At 42.8% G+C, this 7,480-nt stretch overlaps 1 long non-coding RNA gene across 2 annotated transcripts in view; it reads right to left on the minus strand.

Annotated features, from left to right (window-relative positions):
- LOC115068745 overlaps positions 1-7,480 on the minus strand; it is a 10,139-nt gene that overhangs the window by 1,169 nt on the left and 1,490 nt on the right. The gene's annotated exons all lie outside the window — the stretch shown is intronic.

Below are 7,480 nucleotides of genomic sequence, written 5' to 3' on the forward strand. Positions count from 1 at the left end.
TTCCGGGCGACATACGGACACAGTATAGAGCACTGTCAAAAAAAAAAAAAAAAAAAAAAAACCTACCCCAAAACAAAAACTAAAAAACCCACCAAACCCCCAAAACTTTTGGACGCAAGTAGTTTACTCAAGCTACTATCAGCACGAATGAAGGGAAACATGAAGATACAGCAATGTCCAATGGGAAGATGGCTTCAGTAGAGCCAAGACTCCGGCAGTTCATTTCTCCAGCTGTCTTCTCATCTTTATTTCTCTGTGCAATCACCTCTTTCTTTTCATGGTATCCCAACTGCTGTTTACATCCCATCTAAGTGATTAATTAAAGGTGACAGTGCAATACAGATTTCCAGAAGAGAGAGTTCACCCACTCCCACACTGAGTCAGATGGACAGCATGACCTCCAGCATGTCTGGGACAGGCTACCTGAAGCAGGCATGTCAAGGGTACCCATCCTCATAGATGGTAAGGTCACTCTCCAAGAGGAAGAGTGAAGTGTGGTGGACAAACAGTTAAAACAGGTGACTTAGTGGACTCTAATTAAATTACTTATTGACTTTGAAGAAATCAGTATGGTTCAAGGAAAAGTCTTGAGAAAAAAAAATTAACATCAATCTTTTATTATTTATCTCGTGTAGCCCAGACTGGCCTTGAACTTGTATGTAGCTGAGGATGACCTTGAAGTCTTGATTTTTTTGTCTCCACCTCTGGAGTGCTGGACTTACTTGTGTGTGCCACCATGCCCAGTTTATGTGACTCTGGGAGTGGAACCCTGGCTTCCTACATTCGAGGCAATCACTCTACCAACTGAGCTATATCCTCAGCCCTGGAGCTGGATCTTCTGAAATAGCAGTTTCCTTTCAACATAACCTTATCTGGACTTTAAGAAAAGCTGGATATGATGGTTCATACCTATAATCCCAGCATTTGGGAGGATAAGGTAGGAGGATTGCTGTAAGTTCAAGGCCTACCTGGGCTTATATAGTGAGAATCTTCTCAAAATCAAAATTTAAAAATCCCATTGGGACCATATGAGGAGTATTTTATAGGATCATCACATTTATTCCAATCCTGGTAAGGTGTGCTAGGTAGATACTGAAAATGAAATAGAAGTGTAATTTTAAATTTGTATGTATTGATGTATATGGATGAGTATACATCAACATCTGTATTTTAAAATACCCATCTACCTCCCATAAGGAACAGAAGTGACATTTAATAAAAACAAAAAAATTATGACCAAGAGCTACTAATAGAAGAAAAGACAAGAAGCAAACTCATGCTTATGGGCAGAGCCATAGGCACGATTAAGTCATTAGCTCTGAACTTGCTGATATTTAAGAAAAAATTAAGCCAGGCCTGGTAGGCACAAGACTGTAATCCTAGCACTTGGAAGGCCAAGGTTGGAAGATCTGGAAGGAGCTTAAGGTCATCTTTGGCTATGTAGTAAGTTTTCAATCACCCTGGGCTATATGAGACTCTGGGGTGGGGGTGGGGGAATAACATATATAAAATAATAATTGAATCTTTTTGCTTTTTGTTTGATTGTTTTTGATGCAGGGCCTTGATATGTTGCCCCTGCTGGCCTAGAACTCACTGTGTAGACCATTCTAGCCTGGCATCAATCTTAGAGAGATCCGTCTGTCTCTGCCTCCTAGTTTAAAGGCTTGGCTGAATTGTTATTATTATTCGAACAATATAGATTCCTGAGGCCCTTAAATCCCCTTCTGAAGGTTCACTGATCAAAACTATTTTCATGTAGGGGGTGGTGGCACAGACCTTTATTCCTAGCACTTGGGAGGCAGAGGCAGTCGGATCTCTGTGAATTCAAGGCCAGTCTAGTCTACATAGTGCGTTCCAGGCCAGCTGGGGATGCAGGGAGACCCTGCCTCAAAAAGACCAAAAAAAAAAAAAAAAAAAGACTTCATTTTGCTGAAGAGAAGGTTAAGGAGTTTCCTGGCAAAAGGACATCATGTACTACATGTTGGATTTATTGGTGTTTTAAGTTACTGCAGCTCTAGTCTGCTGTTGGTGTGTTTATAGGTATATGGTACATTTTGAGAAAGCAGTAGACGCAAACAGAAGTCCACATTAGAAAGTATTACATTTTTAGTACAAAAAGAGTCTTCATTTTGCAAGTACCTGGCTTACGGAGTGATCAATACCTGTAGCAATTGAATGACTGAGCAGCTCATTGTGTACTGAAAATAGGATTCAGATGATCCTAATTGACTCACACATTTCCAGAAACATGTATAATGCATTTAGGAAAACAAAACTGCATTATGCAGCTGCAGTAAAAAAGAGGGAGGCAAGCTTCTAGGTATATGTAGCTCATGTCTGGTGTTAGGATATGCTCTAGGCAGGACAGACAATCCAGAGCTGGTAAAAGCGGCGCCAAAAAAAGTATAAGCAGAGAGCTCTAAGCAGAACTGAGTTTTGTTGTTTATGGTGTGGTTGGGTATGGAGGTCATGCAGTGCATAAAAATTTCAATAAGAGTCAGGCATGGTAGTCCATGCCTTTAGTCCCAGCACTGAGTGGCAGAGGCAGACAGATCTCTATGAGATCGAGGCCAACCTGGTCTATATAGCGAGTGCCAGACCAACTGGGGCTACAGGAAAACCCTGTCTCAAAAAAAGATGGAAAAAAATTTCATTAAGATACTAGAGAAAAATCATTTATGAAATGCTTGTTGGATTAATGGAAAGATGAAGGAGACTGTGATACAATTCTACTTCAATGGCAGCCTCCGCTGATTTGGCATAGGGTGCTAGCTCCCCCATCATTCAGCTCAGCTGTTGTAAGTGACATGCTAAAGAATCTACTGCTGACACAAAAAGACTAATCCATTAAGTGGCTAAACCTAGGGCCCCAAAACCTCTTTGAAAATGTTTTCATTTTTTTAAGATGGGGTCTTGCTATGTGTGTACCCTGGCTGATCTCCAACTGGTGATTTTCCTGCCTCAGTCTCCTGACTACAGAAATTTCAGGCATGTGCCACCACCCTCAGTTCCAAAAAATTCTTAAGAAGGCCAGGGGGAGGTGGTGCTTGCCTTTAATCCCAGCGCATGGGAGGCAGAGGTAGGCGGATCTCTCTGAGTTCAAAGCCAGCCTATTCTACATAGTGAGGTCCAGGCCACATAGTGAGACTGTCTCAAACAACAAAATTTCTTAAGATACTCGAGCAATGTGACAAATATACTATGATAGGATTTAATAGATCAGTATTCTGAATTGAGTCCCTTGAAACCATCTAAACAAGTGTGGGATTTTTGGAACCCAGAATATTTAAGAGGAACTGAGATGAGACAAATACAATGAAGAGCTACTGAAAGGCTGCCATCTGGCTTCTGATGTTTCCTGGAGGGGGGACAGTGGTGTGGGTGCGGAAAGAAAGGCAGGTGGAGAATGTGGTTTATGAGTGCAATATGCAAAGGAAACTTCAAACTCAATACATGGGTTCCTAAATGGGAGGCCTCAGATGTAACTAACAGAAATATAGTATTCAGAATGAAACAGACAGGGTCCTGCTTTGCTCTGGGCAAGTCAGGCCTCACCTGGCACATTGGCAGCAGTCTGGGTCAAGACCTTTCACAGAGGGCCTCACCAGCCAGAATACACAGCGAAGACCAAACTGAGGTAGGAAAGGCTGGACATCATGGCATGTGCCCGTGCTCAACTTGGCAAAGTACCACTCTGGGCCTTCTAGGCCACATGGCTCCTGGCTTCCTCTCAAACTTGTTTCCTATCTTCTCTCCCCTCCTGATCTCTGCTTTTACCATTCTGACCCTTGATAGTCACCACTAGGTGGTTATCATGGTTGGGCCCTTTGTTCCCCCAAAAGTCACATGGCTCACCCCCTCCATTCAAACAGATCTTTATCGTTGGGCATGGTGGCGTACACCTTTAATCCCAGCACTCGGGAGGCAGAGGCAGGTGATCTCTTTGAGTTCAAGGCCAGCCTGGTCTACACAGTTCCAGGCCAGCTGGAGCTACAGGGAGACCCTGTCTCAAAACAAAACAAAACAAAAAAAGACCAAACACGTCTTTGTCCTAAGGTCACCTAGTCAGGAGATCCTCCCTACCTCTGTAAAGAGGTGTGTGTCCCAGCTTTCTCCCCTCACTTCTCTCTTTTCTTTTTCAATGCTGGGGATCAAACCTAGGGGCTTTCCACACTCCAGATAAGTAAGCATTCTAACACTGAGCTATACCCCCCTGTCTTGTTTTTATTTTTTTAAACATAGGTGCTAGGGACTGGAACTCAGGTTGTCACTTTAGTGTCACTCACTAAATAAGCCAATCTCCCCAGTCCCATTTTGTTTTTTGTTTTAGACAGGGTCTCCCTATGCACACTAGGCTGGCCTTGGACTCAGAGTCCTCACTCAGCCTCCCCAGTGCTGGGATGACATGTGTGTGCTCACACTGGGTTGAGGCTTTGGTTCCCTTTTCTACCCCCAAGACACCTTATCAATTCAATGAGAAACTTAGCAGAGTCACTGAGTCAAATGAGGTCACACTGCAAACCTAAAGGAGAGTAGCCAAGAGATGCCTCAAGGAGGCAGAATGCAAAAGTCAGATCAGAGGGGTGGGTACTCCAGAGAGGGAGCTTTGAGAACCTCATTTCTGTGGGCTGGGAAGGGTGGGCCACTTGGTGCCAATAGTTGTGTCTGCCCAGATATGAGAAAATCACTTGTTAGGAATATAGTTTGGATTTCTTTTCAGTTCCGGTAATGGAATCCATGCCTTGTACATGCTATGCATGCACTCTACTGCTGGGCTATAACTTGAGCCCTTGGAATTTGAGTTAGATAATGCTTAAGACTTGTTCTTATTGCAGAATTTTATGAAAATGTAATAGGTTAAGCTATCTCTTCTTTGTTAAGACAATTAAAAATTTATTACTTGGAGAAAGATTTTGTGTGTGTGTGTGTGTGTGTGTGTGTGTGTGTGTGTGTGTTGGTGGGTATGGGCCATCAGGCTTGGTAGCAGATCCCACCAAAATTTTGGCCCCAAAATTTGAAATAGTTTTTTTTAATTTATTGAAAAAATTTTTTAGTTATTAATGTGTACGCGTGTATTGCATGCAATGCAATGTAGGTAAGTGCACCTGTGTCGTGCAGTGCCTGAGGAGGTCAGAAGAGGCTGTCAGATCCCCTGGGACTGGAGTTACAGACAGTTGTTAGCTGCCATGTGGGTGCTGGGATTCAAACCCAGGTCTTCTGTAAGAACAACCAGTGTTCTTAACTGCTAAGCCATCTCTCCAGCCCCCCCCCCCTTTTTTTGGTGGAAATACAACTCTCATGTTTTAAATGTGATAAAGGGATTGGCTTAGCAAAACTATGCCCATTTTTTGAAACATAGTTTGAAATATGTGAGACTTAGAGGAGAAAAACTTTGGTTTCATGAGAAAGATGTCCTACTCTCTGAGCACATCCTAATTATGATCCAGGGAGCCAACAAGATGGCTCAGTGGAAAATGTGCTTGCCGTGCAAGCCTGGTGACCTGAGTTCAAACCCCAGAACCTGTGTAAAGGTGGAAGGCAAGAACTGACTCCACAAAGTTGCCCTCTGACCTCCTCATGCACACAGTGGCATGCATACCTGCAAATTCAGCACATACGTACACATACACACAATAATAAAAATTAAGGGGCTGGAGAAATGGCTTAGCAGTTAAGAACACTGGTTGTTCTTACAGAAGACCCAGGTTTGAATCCCAGCACCAACATGGCAGCTAACAACTGTCTGTAACTCCAGTCCCAGGGGATCCGACAGCCTCTTCTGACCTCCAAGGGCATTGCATGATTTTAAAAAATAAATAAAATTAAAATTAAAAACAATCCAAATGTACCTTATTTTTCTTATTTGCATAGCTAATGTGCTAGTCATCCCTATAAATTACAAGTCAGTGTTGTTTTCTGTATTTCTTTTAGATAAGGCATGACATTTGTTACAAGGAGAGCCACTTACATTAACAGTTCAGAAATGAAATGAATTATCCCATTGCAAATATTGGGGCAATCTAGGTAGTCATTAAGATAATTTTGGTGTGGGCAAGAGTGAACAAGACTCTGGTATCTTGCCATGCATGGTGGCACATGCCTTTAGTCCCAGCACTCGGGAGGCAGAGGCAGGCAGATCTCTATGAGTTTGAGGCCAGCCTGGTCTCCACAGCGAAACTAGGCCAGCTGTGGCTACAGGGAGGCCCTGTCTCAAAAATACCAAAAAAAAAAAAAAAAAAAAAAAAGACTCTAGTATCTAGTAGACCTGCCCTGTCCTTCCCTCACTTCCTTTCTCCCTCCCTCCCTCCTTTTCTTTTTTTGGTCAAGGTCTCACTGTGTAACCCAGGTTGGCGTTGGACTTGCACTCCTCCTCCCTCACTCTCTGGAGTGTTGAGATTATAGATGTGTGCCACTACACCTGGCTATAGTATGTTTTTTCAGAGGCAAAGTTTTCTTTTTTGAAAAGGTCACGGAGTTAGGAGAACACTGAACACAGAGGTTTGTATGTTTAATTTTTAAAAAGTATTTATTTACTTATTTTTTAAAAATTTATTATTTGCCTCTGGACTGGAGTTATGGACAGTTAGCCACAATGTGGGTGCTGGGATTCGAACCCGGGCTTTCTGCAAGAACAACCAGTGTTCTTAACCACTGAGCCATCTCTCCAGTCCCTTATTTACTTATTTATTTAGTGTGTGTGTATGTATGTGTACTTTCAGAGGTCGGAGGACAACCTGCAAGAGTTAGTTCTCTCCTTTCCCCATGTGGGTTCTGGGGATTGAACTCATCATCAGGCTTGGCAACAAGTGCCTTTTTACCTGCTGAGCCATCTTGATGGCCTTGTATGTTTTTGTTTTATGTTTTATGTTTTTAATCAGTTAAAACAGACAAGATAACAGTGCATATGGAGGACTCTGTTTCTCATTCAGAGAAAAGGTGCCAGATGTCACTGTGGAGGGAGGCCAGGTAACTTTCAGTTCAGCCCTTCCTCTCCAAGCAGGCCAAGAGCAGAGACACAACCCCAAAGTGTGTTATGGGGATCTGTGACAGTCTCTGGCTATGTGATGAGATTTCTATAGACTAAAAGGCCCAGAGATTGGAGCTACAAGCCCCAGAGATTGGAGCTACAAGGTTAGTGTTAACTTGGTCAGTAAAAATATAAAAGTCTTTTCTGGAATTCTGATTTTTTTTTTTTTTTTTTTGCATCTTTTTGAGACAGGGTCTCCTTGTAGCCCCAGCTGTCCTGGAGCTCACTGGAATTCTGAATTTTTAAAAACTTACTTCAAAAATATAAACAAACAAAAAAGCCCACAACAATTTCAGAACATCAAAAACAATCCCACCTGGGCGTGGTGGCTCACACCTTTAATTCCAGCACTCCAGAGGCAGAGGCAGGTGGATCTCTGTGAGTTCAAGGCCAGGCCGGTCTACACAGTGAGTTCCAGGACAGCTGGGGCTACAGGGAGACCCTGTCTCAAAA

The sequence above is a fragment of the Nannospalax galili genome, unplaced genomic scaffold (assembly GCF_000622305.1).
Source record: "Nannospalax galili isolate Female #2095 unplaced genomic scaffold, S.galili_v1.0 scaffold768, whole genome shotgun sequence".
In the NCBI taxonomy this organism is placed as follows: domain Eukaryota; kingdom Metazoa; phylum Chordata; class Mammalia; order Rodentia; family Spalacidae; genus Nannospalax; species Nannospalax galili.